A 23,195-nucleotide genomic window follows, 5' to 3' on the forward strand; every position below is an offset into this window, starting at 1 on the left:
AACATCACATTGTATCACACTGGAACTGCATTGTCCAAAATAATTACAGTATTTCTATATTTTGACCATTATTTTTAAGAACTTCCAAATTGTGCACACAACACTGTTGAGTATTTACCTTATGAGGTAATAATCGGCACAGAACAAGGCCAAAGTGCACATTAATTAAGGCACTGAATAATGAACAAAAAAGGAAAATAACCAAATTACCTGAGCAACTTGTACCTGTCCAATGAGTTTTAAGATCAAAAACAAACAAAAGAAATCTGTAAAACTAATTATTTCAAATCAAAATATTGGTAAAATTCAGAGACAAATATTTATATCACCCTGAATATTATAAAATTATCTGATTATGTTACAGTACGTTTATGTTGGCATTTAGCAAAATCACCTACCAAAGTGACTGAATTTTTTCTAATGACGGCAAACAATGCCAGATGCCACTGAGAAATAATCTAAGACAACTTGGTAAGGAGATTTGCATATTTGGATGATGGCTTAGGACGCATGGGGTCCAATCCCACAAAGAGCCTCTGATATATCTCAAAAGTATACACCATTTTTGAGGGATACTTGAGGTCGAGGGCATAGGTAAGTCCAAACAGGAGGCAGCATGCTTTCAACAGGTTTGGCACACCTCTGACCACAGGCTGTCCTTCTATGATGATCCCAATCGTGTCGGGCTGATGGCATATGTAAATTTTCAGTGGGCAGCTGCCAAGCTCAGCGTGCACCTCTGTCTCATCATGACTCTATTGGTGGAGACAAAAAAGAATCAAGAGTTTGGTCAGACAAACAAGTAATGAGATAAATATGTATACCTCACAATATGAATACATACAAACAGAAAAATAGACAAGTAGCTCTAAGCACGATACATACGTGGTGGACACTGATGAGGTCTTCCTGTCTCTCCCCCATATACTCAATCAGGCATCTCAGGACCACTTCTCTCCTTTTCTCCACAGAGGCAGATGGATCCTGTCAAAAAGTAAAATCTGATCAAAATTCACAGCCTGATGTCAGATTGCTGTTAAAGGTCCTACTATACATATAGCTCTGTACTACAAGATCTCACACTAGCACCGGCATCTCAAAAAAACAAAACAAAAAAGCATATTGCATGTGCATGTTGTTTACTCAAAAACGTCAAGGGGACAATTCACAAATTTGAGATTTAACTGTCCAAGTAGGCTGTGTTCATTAATATGAATCAAGCTTCTATAAAGTACATTGTCTATTTCTCACCTCAAATGCTTTCTCTGATTCCAGAATCATGTCAAATTCCATCTCGTTTTGCCTGTTGTCCATGGTAGAGAAAAGCTTACTTTCCCTTATTTGCCCGCACAACTACTGCCTGAAGGCTCGAAATTGCGACCGTTTCAATTGCATTTCAGCCCGTAATTTAAATTTGTGCAACCTAAAAATATAACTGAGGACATTTGCGCAACTAATTATTAACTACGTATCTGCGTTTTCAAACACGTCCATGTTGTAACAGTGGCGATGATGAGACCATTAATATGAAATTAAACAAATGCGTTTTAAGGCTACTTTGGATTTAATTTTTTAATCTTTAGTTAACGTTAACTTAAACTAATATTTGACATTAAACTGTAAGGCAAACGTCATAGACAAAACACGTTAACATTAGTTCTACGCTAGTCTAAAGTAACGCTAACTTACGATTAAAAGTGATATTATTGGTAAAATTAAAACCAAAGTAGCCTTGAAACACATAGTATACATGACTACAGCACTTATTTAACTTCATATTAACAACACGGTCTCAACCGCCGTCTTGCCTACAAGACCACACTGCTTCTACACTGTGCAGCCAACTTCGCGTGCGATGTGTGCAGGATAGTTAGCTATACAGTACAACTTGCAAACTTAACCTCAGCTCCTTAGTGGAGTAGCGATTTTGCGTGACTTTACATCACCAATCATTTGGTTAAATTGCTCAACTTACCGTGTTAACCAGTCCCTGAAATCCAGATCCGCTGCAGCAAACAACAGCCGAGAAAAATGCTGCACCTGCGTGGGAAAGTCCCCGCCAGTGAAAAAAGGATAATGCCAACTTACAATAATTTTTAAATATTTAAGTTTGATGAACACACATGCCACATCGGCAGCTGCTCTAATAAAATGTGTATGTCAACTCACTTTTATAACATTTCTTGTACACAACAACCACATACAAATAACTAACCTGAATAAATTGCAATTGTTTTATTTACAATATATAGTTATGTAAAAAACTGATATATTTTAAGTAAAGAGGAAGTATATTGAGATCTTTTAGTAAAAAACAAATAAAATAAACTAGATTACAAATATTTAAAGTATATAAAACCTACTTTGTGGGTGTAGCACTTTTTACAGTGCAGTTAATTGAGCTACCCCTCATAATAAGATTATTCAGAGATGATATAATGCCAGGTAGGGGTGTTTCAGGTGGATCATTTAGTTTCAACACCCCAGTAGGTTGTTGTGTCTGTTATTTGTGTTTAGTGCATAAATGGATGCTTAGTCACTCTATTGAATGAGAAGACCAGATCTCCAGGCATAATAATAATAAATTCGAAATAATGAACTTCAGTGATATCCATATAGAGGCCATTACAACCGAATGTGTAACACAAATGAACAATAAACCATAATTAGCATAATATATTCTTTCTAAGTGGTGAAGCCACAATTAGACTTGTCTTAGGTATTATTTTATAGGTATTCTGAAACTAACCTCAAGTCTGTCCACCACAGCGCAGGGTCTGAACTTATTTTGACAGATACAACATCCCATCAGGAATTTCAGACGTCCTCCTGTACTCTACAAAGCAGGACAGACACAGAGAAAGTGGGGGAGAGGAAGGCAATTATAAAAGACAGAGTGCAGTAAGTCTGTGATACGTATGAATGTCAGGTTAGCTAAATCCCATTCAGGGGGAATATCCTGCCTTAAGATGGGCAAGACCAGCATCTAGGTGTGGGATCGCCACTCAGAGAGCATCGTCTACTGTAACAAGCACGTTAAGGGAAATCCCAATGATTATTTCACCAGACGTGTCCAGCGGAATGGTCGCCATCACATTCCCTCTTCCTATAAGCACTTCCTATTTTTTTGGCTGTCCGAACGCTGCCATTTCCAGTCACATGGCGATCATACGAAGCTTGTCTGGCCCGAGAAAGTGATGCAAGGCAGACAGATCTAGTCCTAATCCCTTTCTGGCCTCAGAAATCCTCCATCCCTGATCCCTCAAATCCAAGCATGTGTTTCCCGTTTGCCCAGAAATCTGCTTTGCTGTAACCAAACCTCCAGACCAGGGCGGTATCACTGATATCTGTTTTTATTCCACCTTATCATTTTTCTGTCTTGTAAATGTCATTCTTCTGTCTTGGATGTTCACTTCCTCAGTGGTGTCCAGCTTCACCAGCAAGAGGGAAAGTGTGGAGAGATATTTTAAAAACAGCAATTAGGAAAATGCAACTGAAATAGAAAATCATATTGAATAATGATAAGGACAAGCTTTACACACAAAGCCATTCAAATGTGGACTTCATATTAAACAATAAAAGAGAAAAACATCAATAAATACCATAAAATCCATTGGTCTGAAAGTCATTTTATATTTTCAGCCAAACCCTGTTCTCAAGAACCATTTAAAAATCAATACATTTTTAAGGCCAAAAAAACCCCAATATTCTAAAAACCACGGACAATGCTCCATAGCTCTGTTAATAATCATTTATCCTCAACACCACTGTTAATTTGATGCTCAAATGCAGAAGCCAATTACCACCCTCATTAAGTCACTCAATGACTTCATTACGAATCACTCAGTCACTCTAATCACTGTTTCTACACTATGCCTCAGTGACAGCAATAGCCAGTAAGTAAATCCCAAATAATGCCAGAGAAATCCCTGCTCTGAAAAAGTTACTTTGTAGCTTAAAAAAACTGAAAATTTCCTCAAGGACTAGATAAACAGAATCAGTTTAGATACTGGTCACTGGCATTTAACAACAGATATGTGCAAAAATGATTTTTATTGAGAATAAATCCTCTTTTTCCAAATACCATTCACCCCATATGACAACTAGAGGGTACATTTACTTTTCACATTCTATTTAGCAGATGTTTTTTCACAAGTGACATTCATATGAGGCAAATAACATGCTGCAAACATACTTGTTTACAAGTTGACTAGGCATAAGTGTAGCTAGGCTGAAATTCCAATGAACGCCCCAAGTACAATTGTAAGCAGTTTGGGAGTAAGAGCTACACAACATCTTCCAAACAAAGCAAGAACCTAATAGGACAGCTATTCAGCAGAAAGAATTCCAGGACCATGGAATAGTGTAGGGTAGCAGAGATATCATATACTGGTTCACAGAATGGCTTTACTGGGATTGTCGACTGGGCATCCGCCCCCTTCAGGGAAATAGCTAAACTTTAGTTTTTATTTCCTTGAGTGAAACACAGTGACACACAACTCTTCCATCCCCACCTGCTCTCTTTCATGCCATGTCTCCATTCTTTGAGATCCTTACTGGCCATGCCAGACCTTGCGCAGTTAATATATTCTGTAATCTCTATCCCTCTAAAGCACTTCAGAGGGCTAATTATCCTGCTAATGCTAATCTTTCCATTACGGAAATGTCAAACCCTTCGTAACTTTGCTGGTTCTCTGCCCGTAGCCATCTCCGAGAACGTGATTCACCATAGACGCAGATTTTAGCGAACCCTGAATAATACTGAATTCAGCATATTTATGTGAATGTGCACACAAATAAATAACGCTTTTATTTATGGATAACATCATAAAATTAGGGTCTAGAGTTTATGCTACCACACTAACGACCAGGGAATTTTCATTTGCAAGTAAACTTTTAATTAGATTAACTCCATAAATCATATAATTAATTTTCAATATTTTGAAAGGGATATATTATGCTCAGATCTTAATTAGCAGAGCTAGTTCTTACTTAATAGCGTGTTTTGTTTGCAGTCATACCCATGTGTCCTCAAGCATGCAGAATCTGTTTGAAAGGTCAAGCAAAGGTAAGGTTTAAAAATGACCCTGCAGCCGGTCATTGAAAGTCACCCTTAATGACTCTGTTTGGTTCCGCCGAATGTAATTGGGTTTCTGACAGCACCCAACACTGAAGGCTTTTCCCAGTGGATTGATGGTGGAAAGGCCAGATGCACTACAGGAGCACATCCAAGTTCCCATAGTGCACTCATGTAAACAGCAACGTGGCACCATGCTGTACACCCAGGGGGTTGATGGGATTCCTGCAGTGCATTCTGGGGGACGGTTAACTGGAGACAGTGCCTGACAAAAAAGAAATGCAATTTCACATGTACTTAAGCCGGCACTGAGCGTGGAGCCTAAAGATTAATAGCATAGCTTTGGCTGAAGTGAAAGATACGTACTCAGAAGGTCGGACGGATTTTGGCCATCACCTCACTCGAGGACAACGCATGTCGCTTGTTACAGGGGACGTGTCTTATGTGGATGTTATTACGGGCCAGTGACATTGTGGTATTTTAAAAGAAGCTTGTTTTTAGCACTTTTAAAAGAGGGATCCAGCATTGATTCCTAGTGACCTGAATCGGAGCAGACGGTGAACAGCACGCAGATGAATATGTTAGTGCTGCAGTGTGTCACAGACCAGGCACACAGAGGCACAATAAGCATGCTTATTTTCCTAAAAATGATTCTTCCGTTATAACTTCCCATACCTTTCAGCACACATCTCTCCACTCATCCTTCTTCCCCCTCTCTCTCTCTCTACCTCAATCTGACCTTGACTATCGCTACTGTTTTTCTCCCTGCTCAAACTGAGTAATTCGGGTTAAATACCTCTTCCGAATTGTGATATACCATGGTGTCTCTTGGGAGTTTCGGGTTATACGCCCTTGTCCTCAAACTCCAGAACATTCACAGCCCCAGCATCTCTGCTGCAGTACAGCTGAGCACACAGTCTCCTAAAGAACCTCCCCCCCATCCCACCCCCACTCCGTAGTACCCTTGTGCTTGAACTTGGCCTAAATCTCTACACTAAACCATCCGCATGCATAAACGAGTGATAAAATGTTAAGTTGCTTCGGATTAACGTCGCAGTTCAGCCACCGGGACGTGGAGCGGTCAGCGTTATTTTCCCAGGCTGCTCGGAGCCCCGCGAGCTACCCGGAACGTTCCGTTTCATTAACATGCCCAGTGACAGATAGAGCCGCCAAACTCAACGCATTTGAAAAGTGCCCAGCGGCACACAAGTAACATCAGAATAGCGGTACGTCCATTATGGTCTTTTGTTGACCCCAAACACGAGATTATATCGTCGGCTCAGTTTCACAAATATAACAAAAACCATAATGCAGGGTTTGGTGTTTATAGGCTGTAATTAGTAGGGACTGTAATAAATAATCCATCCATTCGTCTATCTTAACAGACTTTCCCACACAGGGCTCACAGAATGTCCTGGGATGCTTGGTTGATTCTGTAAAAATGTTGAAGATTGATTGATTTCATAACAAATATCATTACTTTATTCATTTAATTAAAAAAACCATACATCACATTAGAAACAACCAGTAGTTTTAAGTAATAATAAATTGAAACCCAGATTTTAGTTCTAAAAGAGCTGTTCTGAATTAAAGTAATAACGCCTTTGCAATAGCATAAAACACCAGACATTTGTATTTAGTGTCCCTTTGGCAGCCAATGACAACAATTGCAATTAGTAGCGAAATGATAAGAATAGAACTGAATGAGTCAGTCAACAAAAAATATTAAATTAATAAAAAGAAAATGTTTGTGTGCAAGATATGTACAGATATGTTAAACATTGTTTGGACTTTTGTTATGAAACCAATAACTTTACAACATTTTTATAGAACTATCCCAAGACTTTCTGTGAGCTGTATGGGAAAGTCTGTTAAATAAGTCGAATGGATGGATTATTTACTGAGCACTATATAAGGTGACAGTAAGCCTGGAGGACGTCCAGGAGACTGGAGACCCCGTCCATGGGATATCAGCCATCACGGGACACATGCAATCACACACATTATGGGCAATTTACAGAAACACATTCAGCGTGTGTGTTTTCAGGCTGAGGGAAGCACAACATGACAAGGCAGGAATGGGAATGAATGTGAGGCCACCAGACCAGCCCTGACACATAATGCTTACTCTAAAAAAACATCTCTTAATTATCCCAGTGGTGAACCCTGAGTGTCAAGCAGGCAGCCACAAAAAATGCCTTGTCAAGAACTGCAGCGATGATCTGAAAACAGGGTTTCTGCACTATAGGAGTGCTGTGAAAATCTGTTACGATTCCGTGAGGTTCGTACTACGCAGTGCTGTAGCAGAGTGCAAGTTTGGAGGAAATGGTGCCTTCTTTTATGGAGTCTGGGAGATAACTGTCAGGAAAGACTGAGCTGTAGAACGAGTGCGGAGAGGAACAGTAATATTACGACGGTGAAGATATGGGGAGAGAAAAATTCCTCCAGTCAAAAGATGAATTGAAGATGGCGTCAAATGAGAGTCGAATTCAGGAAGCAAGTGGGCTCAGAGGGAGACTTTGGTACCGACTCGAAACACATTTTAATGCCTCCTCAACATTGACGGGAAACTGTCAATCGAATGGGAGAGAGTGAAGCTACCATCAGATCAGGGCAACTAGACATGTCATTACAGCCTACAGGGCTCTTTTCTCTGCAAGAGAAAAAGAAACAATTAATGATAAAAAGAGTCACCCCCCCCCCACTGCTGTAGAACAATAAAACAAAGGAACTCTGTTTCCATGGTGACCCCATCACGGCAAGTAAATGACATAACCTGAAATTCTGTAACCCTTACAGCCGCACCAGCAACATTTACTGCCACCACTGCAGTGGAATCTTATATGGACACAAAATTTAATTGATCCTTATTCTGTGTTTTTGTTTAGAGATTAATTTCAATACCCAGCATCATGCAACAGTTGTGCTTTTGAAAAATAATTTACTAGTAAATCACAGAATCTGAATAAATTTCTTTGTTCCTCCCTTGTTAGGAAATGCAGGAGGTGGTGTGTTCGGCACTTGAGAGTTCGGCTCGACCCTGATCTTCCCAAAGAAAGGCATTGTAACAAGAAGAGAATGCTGAGAGTGATAGAGTAACAAATACATACGGATTACTTTTATCATACCGAGTCACAATTTTCAGAGATGCTTTTAATAATGTACGCATCGGCACCACAGGCAAAACCATTTCGTACAGAAAATGCTGGAAGCGTAAGCAAGCAAGTTATCAGTTAAAGGAAAATGTGGTACATGCAGAAATATTTGCAAAATGAAAATGCGATATCTTACATATGTCACTGAAGACATCCATTCGTCTATTCATCCATCCATCACCCATCTTCAGTCTGCTTTTACCAATAAGGGTCATGGTCAGTTAAGACATGCAGTTTTATTGTCTTTCTAACACACATTTCTCTTAATATACATCTTGGCAGCCCCCTATTAATCATGTAATTGCCATATTTTTCAAACCTTAACCTTTTCTTCCTAAAATATTGCTTCTAGAATTTACATACGCTGTGTCAATGAACTCTGCAGTCTAATCCCAAGTTTGTCTGTTCTCCCCATGTCACATGGGTCTCTTTCAGGTCCTCCAGTTTCCTTCTGCAGTCCAAAAACATCAAATCAGGCTAACTGGCATCTCAGTGGTGTATGATTGTGTGTGTGAGTGCGTGTCCTGCAATAGACTGGCAGCCCCTCTGGGATGTACATCAGTCACCTGTCCCGTGCTGCCTGGGACAGGCTCCAACATACCCTCACATCTCTTACCAATATGTAGGATGGATGGATGGATGGATATATTACCTTTGTATTAATTACTGCTGTAAAAAAAGATTCCCAGGCATTAACCATCTGTTTGGGATGGACTGTATTATGGAAAGAGCACTGCAGGTACTTCAGGTAAAATTAGGTATAATTTGTATTCAGCTAATCTTCATGGACTGTTCCAGAAATACTGCATGCCGTTAAAATGAGGATAGGTGTCTGTATACACACTGAAGCCGCTCAACCACTGATACATGTGAAATGCATCAAAAATGTTAAACAAGATCAATTAAACATATCATTTCAGCTCAAGCGCTGTAATATAATTAGCAAGATTTTCTCAAATTCTTTCTAACTGCTGCTGACAACCAGAGGTCAATAATTATTAAAATTAGATTCAGGCAACAGATTTTGCTCAGGAAACATCAGTTTAATTAATTACCTCCATTTCTGAAGATTTGATTATTTGCAATTTAGGTATTTTCTTAATAATCAGAACCTGTTAGATAACTGTAACCCAGTCATTGTCTCAGATAATCACACTAATTGTCAATTATGGTCCCACTGTGTTATCTTGTTATATATAATTGTTTTGATTGTCAGCCTAAGTGTTATCATTTGAATTCCCTGGTATTTTAAGTTTGCATGGTCTTTCCATAAGTAAATCATTTAATCTAGACATTTTATAAGAGTCACTGGTGCAGGACTTTGTTTTTATTAGGTGTAGCAGAACCCTCCAGTCTCCCTTTCAATAAAATTTTATATTTATGAAAAAATCGTAACCTTAGAATTAATTATTTTTACTCCAAGTCTGATGGGATTTCTTGCCTTGAGTGTCAGAAGAGATTACAGCCATCGGGTGGCAGCTGTCAGGCCAACGGTGCTCGTTAAGTTCCAATGCAATCGCTTTGTTTTCTGTGTCATAAGGTGATGTTTGACCCCGCCCATCACTGAACACCTGATTGTGGGAGCCAATCATTACACTTATTAGGCCTTAAGAGTCCTGCTAAGTGAGGTCTAGCACAGAGCAGTAAATGTGTTCCGGAATCAACTGCAAAAATTACCCAGGGTGTCTGAGGTCAAGCACAGTTAGATAGAGAGAGACTAATAAAAGTGTTGCCTCCCCACACCAATGTGCAAATGGTACAGTCTTTACAATCTTTTTTTGTTTGCTTTACACAAATGTACAAACACCCACACACTCAGCCTCTCGCGCAGCCATTTTGTCATCTATTTACCCACTCATTCACAAACACATGCCCATTAAATCCCTAACAACACTTGACGAAACCTCGATGACACTCATCTGGAAAATGTGTAAGGCACGTTATAAAAGAATATACTCCACATATAGCATCTACAGTCTCTCAAAAGCCATGGCTCCTCCCAAACACTTGCAACAATCCACTGAAAATTAGAAAAAATCTGCAAAAATTGATAACAATTAAGAATCATATACATATTGGAAGACATTTGCTGTTATGTACCGTAAGCTACATGTCGACTCACAATTTTAGTATAGCGCCAAAGCCACCCTTGCAGTGTCAGCTGTCAACAATCATATAATTTTCATTGTTATTTTTGGGAGTAAAAGGGAAAATGAAGAGTTCAAGATGTAGTGCAAGTCAATTTCTATACCCATCATGCAGCCCCCTTCCCTGTGCTGTATTAGAACCTTTACCTGTTTCATATTCCATCAGCAAATTACATATCAGCGAGAAAATATATACTTTAATTAGTATATCCACATAAATTCAAAAATACTTAAATCAGCTGGTAGTAATGGGAGCATAATGGAAATAAAAGAAATCCTTTGTTTAGAAAGGAAAGAACGGTTTTAATGACGGAAAATGGTGTTCAGTTGTTAATAAAATAAAATTGTACCTCGTGCTTTTATTCCATCGGTGTGGAACTGGATATCAGTTCTGGCTTTTACATAAAACAACTTCAGTGTAAATACCGCAGGAATTTGACTGGGCTGAAATTATCACCACTGGCACTAGGGAGACAGGAATGGATGTTTTCAGTTTAAAATTGGATGCAGTGTATCAGTTCCGGTGCGTCACCTGTTTATGAATATAAAATACAGCTGGTTAGATGAATTCCGAAAGGTGGGACTGAAATGGCTTCCATTTGGCTTCTCTAAGTGCCTTTAACGGGGTTAGTAATAACCTACGTGTGCTAGGAGCATAGGGAGGTAATTGTAAGTTCCGGTATCTGATTGATTACCCCCTGCCTTCATCCATCTGTTCATCCAAGCGCACTTTCCTTTCAGATTACAGGTATAACTCCGATGTGACGTTGTTAAACTGGGCTTGTTTGCTTCCTCTATACATCCTCATTTTTCCTCTTTGAAAAATGCACCTTTAGAGTCTCCTAGACTCCTGGCTGTCCCCCCTAAGTCCTCTGTAAGTGCCTCTGAAGTCACAGATAGAAGTAATCACGCTTGAGCCAGATAAGGGTATCATGCAGAGTGATGCATCATGGGAAGTCACTGAAAGCCCAACTTTTAGAGGCAGGCAGGCTATTTTGACAGAAAAAGCTAAAGAAAAAAAGCATCACAGCATATACAAGAAATGAAAACAACAGAAAAAATACATCAGTAGAAATTGGAAAGAAAATTGTTTATTTAATCTGTTTATTTAATCACTGATGTGTGTAAACTGATGGAAATTCAAATAAATAGCTTTGGGGAAGGATAATGGCAGAATGAGATAATCAGGGAGTACTGTATACTCCTTTGCTGGACTATAAAACATGACCCGGCACTGGCCAGTAATTTTTTAAAAACTCATTTTCCACATTATCTCAATACTGTGTCAATCCTAGAAGCCAGATAGAGTCACAAGGTTTCACACTTTTGACACTGGTTCATTATTATTATTATTATTATTATTATTATTATTATTATTATTATTATTAGGCAGCACTTATTTGGGAGTGAGCGACTCCATTTTTCACCCAGAACACAGACCTGTCACTCCAGCTAGGTGACTTGTTCGCCTGCCGTAGGATGCAAACATGACTCGTAAACAGCAAAACTGACTCTTTTTTCATGTTTTTGCAATTTCTAAAGGTTATTACTCTGGTGTTTGGAGTGCAGCAAACTACTTTCCACAGATTACTGCTCATGCTGATGCCTTAATGGTAATTAGAATTGAATTTGCTTCCTCTCCTGAATAAATATGTAATAAGCATTTCTTTGTTTTATATAATCATTTTATAATCAGTTTACTAAATTCCCATTTGTGTCAAGGATTAATACTTCACTGTTGCTAGGGAGCAATCAGTCTCACTCTGATAGGCTCATTAATTTCAGCACCACCACCCTTCCCCATGTCAATTGGTTGCTGAAGTGGCCATCATTGGCTACTGGTTTCTCCACAAGTTCATTGTATAGGGGGAAAGTATTGCATTTGGGTTATCACTAAGTGACCATTCCATTGAGCTAAAAGATTACGTTTTGATCTTTTGTCAATATTGGCCTTTTTCTCTGTTTCTTGTGTGTTTATGTGAGTCCATACGTACGAATGTGTGTTTGATATCGGGGCAGATTCTCCTGTTTGTTCTAAGTAATTGATTTTGCAGCACCTGTGAGACTTTTACTGATACGTCTGTCCTTTATCTGTTTCATAATTCTTCAGTATTGTTTGGTTTCCTCACAGCTCCTCAGTCCAAAGGAGACCAATTTGTCTAATACTGAGGGCTTCATGGGCTCCACTGTCCTTCAATTTTACACCATTTCCATGTCTAAACTGAAATAAAGTGAATTTATTCGCTCTAAACAAGCAATGAAGGATATCCAGTTACTAGCATTTCTTCTACAAAGCTAACTGTAACAAGCTGTAACTGTAGCAATACTGTATATATATACACTGATCAGCCACAACATTAAAACCACCTGCCTTATACTGTGTAAATCCCCCTTGTGCCACCAAAACAGACCTGTCCATGCATGGACTCCCAAGACCTCTGAAGGTGTCCTGTGGTATCTGGCACCAAGACATTAGCGGCAGATCCTCTAAGTTAACACCTTGAATTGTTTTTCATGTCCGTCAAATCATTCCAGTACAATTTTTGCAGTGTGGCAGGGTGCATTACCCAGTTAAAAGATGCCACACCCAGCCACCCACATAATGTAGCAGAAAATGTGACTCATCAGACCGATCCACCTGCTTCCAATGTTTAATTGTCCAGTTCTGATACTCATGTGTCCATGTAGGCGCTTTTAGCCATATGGACCAGGGTCGCCTGGGCACTCTGACTAGTCTGGGGCTACGCAGCAAGCTGTAATGCACCGTGTGTTCTGACACCATTCTATCTAGCCTGCATTAATGTTTTCAGTAACTAGAGCTACAATAGCTCTCCTGTGGGATCTGACCAGATGGGCTATAGCCTTCGCTCCCCACGTGCATCAATGACCCTTGGGCACCCATGACCCTGTCGATGGTTCACCGGTTGGCCTTCCAAGGACCTGTCATGGTAGGTACTGACCGCTGCATACCAGGAACGTATTTTTGCCCATTTTCCCAGGACTGACTGTTCACTTGCCTAACAATTCATGTACTAATGTATAATGACACCCTTGCCAGGTGCCATTATAATGAGATAATCAATGTCATTCACTTCATCAGTTAATGGTTTTAATGCTATGGCTGATCGGTGTGTATGTATACACAATGTACATCATCAAATGTACATATATAGGCTATATACACATGATCAGCCATATACTTATGACTATTATGTGAAGTGAATACTGTTGACTATCTTCTAATAATGGCACATGTCATGATCTGTGTCACGATCTTGCTGGCAAAGCAGGCGATCGTGCGGGTAGGTGCGTCAGGCGAGCGAACAGGAACAGGCAGGCAAGCGGGATACGGGGTAAACGGGTCTTTAATCACGGAAGGGAAACCGGGGATCAGGAAACATAGCACACCGACTGACATCAATGACGGACAAGGGAAACTGGGGAGACCAGGACTTAAATACACAGGACTATTCAAAGTAACTAGACACAGCTGGGTACAATCGGGGAAATACACATGGGTAATCAGGGGGCGTGGCACACACGAGGAGCGGACGAGCCGGGCATGACAATCTGGGATATATTTCAGGCAGCAAACCTGCAGCTGGTATTTGCAGTTGATGTGCTGAATGCAGAAGAAATGGGCAGGAGTCTTAGTGACTTTATGAGGTTCAAAAAATTATGGCCAGTCAACTGGGTCAGAGCATCTCCAAAACAGCGAGGCTTGTGGGGTGCGCATGGTCAGCCATGGTGAGGAACTATTGACAATGATCTAAGGAGAAAAGAACCGTAAACCAATGACAGGGCATCAGCTAGTCAATGTGAGATGTGAATGAAGGTGATATCCTGTGAGATGCCAACCAATAGATAGGTGACTGTACTGTACTGTACAGTATGTTTAGTCTGGTAATCAAAGTTGTGTTTTCACCCAAGTGCTTGCCTGGTCTCGGGAAAACAGAAGAGAGTTTTTAAATTGTCTACAAACACACCTCAGAGTGATATTCTCATCTATACTCCATCAGCTCATGTTGACAATAACTTTCCCTTTATTCCATTTCTTCTAATTTACAAAACCACCCACATTTCCTTTAACTTGCGGTCATGCTCTAGTGATGTAATCCCCTATTACTGTTAAACTGCCACATCCTATTTTATATGGCCCACCACTAATCAAAGTTTATAACCATGTCTACACATCACTGATAGCTCCTGTTTTTCAGCCCTAAGCAGTCCTTTCTCATCATTCTTATTGCTATATTGTCCTGTGCTTTGCACTTTAAATCCTATAAAAACCCTCCCAATGTCTTTTGCTGTCTGTATGCTACGCAGTGGCTATTTTAACCCTTTCAATCCTATCCATTCTTGAGCATTTTTCTATCCCTTTGATTTTAGGCTTGTTACATTGTACGTACTTGAGTTAGCCAAATATGCAGTATGTTTTTGTTTTCAGTGCAGTCTGGCTTACTCAGATATGTCATAATTTGATGTGTAAATGCTTGATTTCTTGAACAGTCTTGATATCATTTTTATGAGGAAACTGTACTTGCGCCTATTGAAATTTCTCAATTCTTCATCTCATATAAAATTAAAATTTGCATCCACTACAAATATAATCTTATAAATGTTAAGATTGGAAACTCTACGGCGTGGGAATGCAGGGTTTTCATTGGGGACCTTTCTATGGCTTAGTATTCTGAAGGAATAAATGGTTAATGTATCCTTGAATACACTATATGAATATCTATAATTTTGCATCCATTTGGTAACTTGTTGAAGTTACCTCACAGACAGCAATGCATGCTTTTATTTTTTTTATTTATTTCTTTATAGCATCGGAAAGAAATTGAAATAGAGAAGCATTGTTTAGATGATGATCCACTGAAATGAAGAAATATTGAAACAAACACAGAAAACAAACAACAATGCAGACCAAATCCTAATACAAGCTCAAAACAAATACTATCAGGAGTAACATACGTTCCTTTTGTTAAAAGTGTCCACTCTGACAATAGTTGGTAGTGCATGGATCATTGCAGAAGCAAATATGCACTTTGTTTTCCTGGGAGCACTTTAGTGGAAAATGTTTAAAATATGTATATGCCTCATTGTGCAGAGGATTACTCTAGAATACTTTAGTACACAATCTAACAACTTGGATCGGGGAAGTTCTCTCGATTCCAAAGATATGCGGTTCTTTTCTGTGTGTTGTACGTATCCAAAGTTATGAGCCTGAGATGAATGGGTGCGAAAATCAACTCATTTTGCTTTTGTTGGGTTCTAAGGGTTAACGTATTTTGCGTTATATATATATATTTCAGCTGCTCTTTGTGTGGTCTTTGTATTTTCTACGCCATGTCCTGTCAGTTTCCTCCCGCGGTCTAAAGACATACAATTACATCACCTAGCATCCCTAAATTGTCCCTAGTGTGTGTGTGAACCTGTGCCCAGCAATAGACTGACATCTCCTCCATGATGTACCAGAGTCTTGAGTCCTATGCTTAGGGACAGGCTGCAACCCCCCTCACCCCTGTACTGGATAAACAGTTGAAACGTGAATTAATGGACTGATGAGAGCATGTGTGTATCGCCGGTGATCCAAATAAACAAAGCTTGCTTCAGAAGGAATCCAGGTTAAGAGGCACGTTTAATAACGTGCATTTCTGTGAAAACTGGGCTCAGTGTGAAAGCAGCAAGGACTGCGGCACCGTGACAGCCGCCGGTGCCGCTCTAGTTCACTGACAAGAAACGTGAAATGCGAAGCTCAGCATGCGACAGCGTGAGTGGAGCGCCCAGACTGTCAGCGCAGCAGCAGAACAGGCTCGTGCCAAGGTGATATGACGGAGCTCACCCAAAACAAACTAACAACCAAACAAACATGGAGAATCACAGACTTGGTGCTGAAGCAGAAGGACTCCAGCGATTCATAAAACGTCCTTAAAGTAGAATCCCACTGATGGCCGAGACTCACCCAAAACAAACGACAACCAAACAAACACGCAGAATTACAGGCCGGGTGCTGAAGTGATAAGAGGCCAGCCATTCATAAAACATCCTTAAAGGAGAATGCCACCCAGCTATATCCGTAGCCTGACTGTGCATGTAGACATACTGACTGACGGCTGGGTCTCACTCAAAATAAACAACAACCAAACGAACATGCAGAATTACAGGCCGGGTGCTGAAGGAGGGCAGCGGTTCATAAAACAGGAGAATCCCACTGACACTCGGGACATTTTATACTGTTTTACATGCACACAGAGAGGCAAACCTACTCCAAGTAGGACTTTAAATTTCTAATATTTGGCCACTTTCGTATTCCCCCTCCTGGCATGTGTATCTAAGACAGTGTCTTTCTATTCCATGCAGCTCCTATGAGAATATCACCTCTGTTTCGACAACCTCTTTACCTTTTCATAGCAGCGAAGATTCTTTAGCACTGATGATGTTACTAGACTAACAGAACATTAAAATGGGTGTTTGGCCCTTTAAAACTCAAAGGATAAGTAAGTAGCTGTATCTCGCCATACTTGTCCCCAGAAATGTTAGTATTATTATTGTTGTCATCATCATTGTTGTTGCTGTAGCAGTACTGTTGTTAATAACAATCATCATCATTACCGTCATCATTAATTAACACTATCTATGAGATGTCTGCAATGTATCCTGAGCAATTTGGTTAATCATCTCGCAAGATAAGAGATAATGATCTCCTAAAGAACATGCCCAGTACTTGTGATTGTGATTGTTGTCACTAACAACAACAACAATAACAACAATAATAATAATAAAAGAAGCAGATGAACTGTTCCCATGACATCCATTTCAGCGCTGGGCTCTGTCTCTCTCACCACCTGCACCTACCTACCTGACAGAGTGACAGGAGTGAGCCAGTCACCTCAAATCCACGATCTCTTCCGCGCGGGCAGAACTGGGCCAGCTGTCTCCCCGGCGGCCCCTTAGCGGGGCCCACGGAGGCTTCCGGCTCTGTGACAGCGGCTCCGTGTCGCCGCTTTGTTCCAGCGGCTCGTTAGCGACCTGCGGAGCTTCCAGATGATGAAAAGCCTGGCGGCAAATTAATCTGCTCTAAATAACCCTCCGCTGATTGCTTAATTATCATTTTTATCAGCTTCGCCTCCAGCTCTGCCTAATGTGCTTCTGTGGCTTTTATTTGCTTTTAAAATCCTGGGTAGGGGGGTGAGAATAGGTCACGTAACTGAGGGCCGGACCGTGCCTGTGCGCTCCTCTTTTTCAGACGTTATTTATTGCAGTTTCCCATAGAAGCGTTTCGCTTTTATTTCATTTAGTTTCTGCTTGATAAAGAACCACGGCTTGATGTTACGACCGGTGCCATGAGCCTACTCTGTCCCTCTGGGTCCTCAGTCAGGGCAGCTGATCCACCTGCCTGATTTTTATTACTAATATTCTTTGTTCGTTCTAAGGTCTGATTTGCACAGGACAGGCCTGTCGCCTCTAAGCCAGTATGCGCCTTGTACCCCACCATTACTCTATATGTGATGTTCACAGAACCATTTCCTGGCACGGCGAGTCGCCCCCTCTCTCCATGCTGGTCTGGTAATTGGGGTCTTTTCCATTGGATGCTGTGTCCTGAACCTGATGGCATGGAGACATGGTTTGTTATTCGGCATGTCACCGGTAACCTCATCAGTCTCCCTGCCAGCGCACAGTGTGTCCCTATTCACAGTCTGTCCCCTGCTTTGCCACGTTTTTAGAAAGGGGCCCCGTTTCTGCCATCTAACCATCGAATTTTCCCTGCCCACGGAGCCGGTCGGGGCATGTGCTGGGAGTAAGTGCCTGCAGTCACACGCTGACATGCACACACTGTAGTTAAGGTGATTTGTACTTCCTTTTATATGCTAAAAGGAAAAAAATACAAATTCTCTTTCTCCGTGACTAGTTGGTACTCCATCCTGGGTTCCGGGATAGGTTACGGGCACCTGCGACCCGACATAGCATAAGCAGGTACAGAAGATTGATGGATGGGTGGATGGGTGGATGGATGGATGGATGCGTGGAATTCTCTTTGTCTTTAAAAACTGAAAAATTGCTGTAAGTTCTTTCCTATAAGTCAGCCCAAGAAAGACCTGAATTTAACCTGTGAATATTCTAAATTAAAATAAAATTTTAAAAATAATAATAATAAATTTCATTAAAACCTCCAACAGCAGTGTGGCCACAGAGCCCCTGTATCGCTTGCTAACACTAGCGCGACCTTGCTCATAGCTAAGCGTAAAAATCTCTGCTTATTCTCACGTCCCTCACGAGAGACAGAGTTTGAGGCATCGTCATTATTATTCAGCAGCAGATTCCATGTGTGGTTTCCAAGATCCACTGGGTACACTGGTTTTTACCCTATACTCCAAATTAATAGGGTTTGAGCCAGCTGTCAATTGAGCCATAAATGTGATTTGACGCATCGCAATATTCTTGACGAGTTCCACAGCATGCTTCTGCACATACAAATGAAGGAACCGCTCACGTTTTACACAAGAAATTCTGACTTGGTAATGAATTGTTCCTTTCAATTATAGTCAAATAATTCCCTTCATCAGTCATTCAGTCGTGCATCAATTAACGGTTCCTTTATTTTTCTGGTCATTAAAAAAAAATTATATAGGATTTATTAGGAAACAAATTATAAATTGAATTAATGGATGTTATAGTTTTTTCAGCGTATCAACGCGACATGGTGCTGCTTTTAAAACCTGGTAGCAAACCAACAAACCTCAAAATTTCACATTTAACCCTGCATTTTGGAGCTACCTGACCTCGTATTTGTAAGACATATCAGAACAAACGTCAGTTCTGCGGGACTCACTGGCTGAAGGACAGCCTCTCTGCGATGCTGGACTTCCTGACCGCCAAGTGGGCATCTGCTCCATGTCCCGGGCTCTGAAATCGTTTTCCATGCCACGGGGACGCTGTTCAGTCCCAGTGCCTCAGGAGCTTCGAGGAGCCTGCTCTTAGGAAGCCTGAGTGACCGGCACACTTTATCCCAGCCCTGATTTATCTCCGCATGTCCTGCCTCTAAGCTCGCTTTAAAAACACATTACACGTCCTAAACGCTGTGCATTAAAAACACATCACACCCCTCTGCCAAGGAACAACCCCTCCAGCAGTAGACATTTATATTTTCAGCTAGACTCTCATTTATCACAAGTGTATTTCAAGCACGTGAAACACAATTCTTCCACAGAAGGGGCGCACACCATGCCGGCTTCCCAACTCTGATTATCCAGTGGCTATGCTTCTGATTACACTCCACTGGTTACCACACGGCTTGTTTACGCCTTGCGAATATCCCGTTTTAGTCAATACCTTCATCGCAGTACCTCTGTCTACACACACAGATGGAAGAAGGCTGGACATTTACATCAGGGTTCTTTGTGTGCCTAACTGACCCATTTAGTCAAATGGACATCGATTATTAAAAGTATATTAATGCCCCACATGGCCAGCTAGCCAGCAGAAAGTAAAGTAAACAGTGCAATATGGTCAGAGTATGGTTTGCAAACCAAATCTAATGGTCAAATCATTAAAAGCATTTTAAATCCACTAACTCCTACTGCATTACTTTATTTGTTCATTCAGTCATTTGCTGTCAGACACTGATAAAAAAAAATGTGAGCTTTAGACTAACTAATGCAGATTCCTACAATGCAAAGAGACTCTGGGAAAATCAATAAGGCCCTTTACCCAGTAGGTTGAGTCTTAATTCTAGTTAGGATCTGCGTGGGCACATCAAACTGCGACTTCACAAGATGAGAAAGCTCAGTTTTCCTCTCATTACACATGACCTTAATCTAATTAGGCATTGTAATTACAAACAAAATGCAAATGCTAATTGGTGACCATGCACCCTGTAGAAAGGGAGAGTCAGAATTTGATGTCTTACTTTTTCCCACCAAAGGGAGACACTACAGTAATCACCGTCCGAGAAGTCAAAGGTCAGACAGCTACCATTTCATAATGGCTGCCATAATGCCGGTAACATGGACCAAAGCATTCGCAGACCAAGGCTACCCTCTATAGGAGATAGCTTGCAACAGACATGGAAACGCAGGGGCCAAGACAGGACTCTCATGCACATGTACGTTTCTCTCGCAGCTGCTCTCAACCAAGAATATCCTGCATCACAAACGTTCCAGGAGTCACAATTCCTGCAACTTACTGACAGGGCAAGGATGTGCAACACTGACAAGACATCAAAGTGTGCATTAAGAGAATATCACGCAGTGACCGAGTCAGACTCTGCTGGGCCGTGCAGCTGTAGGCCTTAAAATGCTTATCCTTTCCTTTCTGAAGAAAAACAGCTTTGTTCTCATTGATCAGCGGTGCTTTCAAAAACTGGGCCTAAAGCCAAGCAATTAATCACTGCAACAGATCACAGGAACTTTGAAAATCTGTAAATTTATATGTAACATTACAGCGCCTTTTATAGCAAGTGACAGTAACTCATACTACAGGTTCATATCTCGAGCAGTCTGACATGATTTTCACCTTTTTCTACAGGGAATTGGTACTTATTAAAATTAGATAACCTCCCTCAAAAATATGTAATTTGTGTCCTACTTAGGATTCACATCACAGCACTTTAGAGCCAAAATCTTTCCTTAAATAAACAGAAAGTTGCAGTTTTGCTACACTTTAACATACTTTAGCATCCTTATATTGGTAGCATGCTGGTTGAGGATTGGTACTTATAATCTGAAGATTGCCACTTTAAGCCCCAGGAAGCCCGATTATAATGCCCCAGAGCCAGATATTTAATCTGCAGAGCATTAGAGCAACTTTCAGGTTTGTAAACAATAGTTTCAAGTTTTATTGTCACATGTCATTATTGTCAGAGTGTTTCTTATGAAATTCTCGTGCGACAGTTGCAGAACAGAGGACCGGTGCATTGGGGGACAATAGGACAAACAGCATTGCAATAAAGAACAAGACAGTTAAGACAAAACAGTAGTAGTATAAGCACTAGTACTATTCAAGACAGTGCAAGACGAACAGCAATTCAGGATAAGATATGCAGGACAAACAGTTGTGCAATAAAAGACAAGATGGTGTAATACAAGACAAGACAGTAGTGCAAAACATTCAAAACAAGACCACGCAGGATAAACAGTAGTGTCATACCAGACAAGACAGTGCAGGACAATACAGTGGAAGTTCAGAATGAATAAAGAATGAAAAGGTAGTAAATATTTGGAATGGGGATAAGGAAAACCACGGTATAGTCAAATACATATAGATCGAGTGCAGAATGTGATGGTTAAGGACACACACTCAAATCAGAAGATTGATGGTCGAATTCCCGACCAGCGAAGTACCATTGAGGTACCCTGAGCAAGCTACAGCCCCCAAGCACTGCTTCCTGGGTGCTGAGTTAGCTGCCCCCTGCTATGTCACAATGCCACATATGGGTGAAATGCAGAGAACACATTTAGTTGTCGCGCACGGTGTGCTGTGGCGTGTCAACAATGATAACTAATCACTTTCCTTTAACAATGTGCATTAAAAAGTAAGCAGCTTTTGTGTGTGTGTGTGTGGGGGGGGTGCCTGACAAATTCATAAGTAACATCGTAAAGTGTATTTCCTGCATATGAAGTGTTTATCTTTGATTTACGTGGCTTGTTGTATAGTATATGTTGTTGGTGGTACTATATTGAGTCCCTATTATACCTGCACCTGTTGCGCTCAGACACACTGTTTACAAGTAATTTCCAGCATCCATAAAGTTGTCTAAGATCATTCGTACCAATGTTTCAGCAAACTGAAAATTATCAAGAAAATATACATTCTGTCACGTCATTGCTTTGCGCAAGATTCATTCAAAACATATTTTTCTATTCCTTTTACTCGTCTACTTATCTTTGTATGGAAAAGCATCTTTGCCTACGATACATGGGTAGAAAATAAATAAACGGCATAAAAGACTGACATTGTAATAAATCACTCGAAATTGGTATTTTGGACAGAAACAGGAGCAATCAGCTTTTTCTACTAACAATTTCTTTTCCTTTTTATTTTTACACAATCGGCTTCTGTCCACATGCAGCCTAACTCTGGGATCTGCTTCCTAAATTATAGTGGTGAAAATATCTTCCTTTGCAATAGACGTGTTTGTCCTGTAAAATTCCCCTGTTTATCCGTTTTTTTTTTTTTTTTTGTGGGTATGTGTCGGTTTGTAGGGTGATTCTTTGCCTGGTGCGTTTCGGGGCTGTTTGTTTAATCATTACTTTAACATGGTCCTAACCACTGCTGCTTGTGTGTGACTTTGTGATAAATCAGTAGCAAACTGATGACTCAATTAAAGTTTCATTAAAAAAGCCTGATTGGAAACAGTATATAGTGGGGTATTGATCTCACTCAGCAGCCTGTTGCAGGGCTGATATGTGGGAAGTCTAACTCTAGATAATTCTTGCATTATCAAGGCTGTATACATTTTAATAATAAATATCCACTTACTTTTCAATTACGGAACCCACAACTAGGTAAATTAGATCACTTATAAGCATAAATGTAATTTGACCACATGTAAGATTCAGTGGCCTAATGGATAAGGCAGCAGCCTCTGAAGCTGGGGATTGTGGGTTCAAGTCCCATCAGAGTCATCTCCTTATTGCATCTGGTTAAGGATGCTACCCTGGATATCAGAAGGCTGCTGGTTCAAACCAATGGGTCATTTGTACTCCAGGGAGCCTGACCCCAGATTTTTGGAGAAAAAAAAAGGAAGGCGCATACTGCTTGGGATGACAATATCAGCTAAGAAAATAAATATTTATAAAACAATAAATAATACTT

General features: G+C 40.5%; 1 protein-coding gene and 1 long non-coding RNA gene across 2 annotated transcripts in view; one reads left to right on the forward strand and one right to left on the reverse strand.

Moving 5' to 3' along the window:
• The window catches only part of LOC125740075 (sodium/potassium-transporting ATPase subunit alpha-1-like), a 457,178-nt gene that overhangs the window by 262,405 nt on the left and 171,578 nt on the right, over window positions 1–23,195 (forward strand). The window lies entirely within an intron of this gene.
• LOC125740179 (uncharacterized) lies at window positions 399–2,261 on the reverse strand. The gene is made up of 3 exons (XR_007397465.1): window positions 1,976–2,261; window positions 886–984; window positions 399–755 (listed from the first exon to the last, which is right to left on the reverse strand). It is a non-coding gene; the product is annotated as an uncharacterized LOC125740179 (long non-coding RNA).

This window comes from Brienomyrus brachyistius, chromosome 1, assembly GCF_023856365.1.
Source record: "Brienomyrus brachyistius isolate T26 chromosome 1, BBRACH_0.4, whole genome shotgun sequence".
Classification (NCBI taxonomy): Eukaryota; Metazoa; Chordata; class Actinopteri; order Osteoglossiformes; family Mormyridae; genus Brienomyrus; species Brienomyrus brachyistius.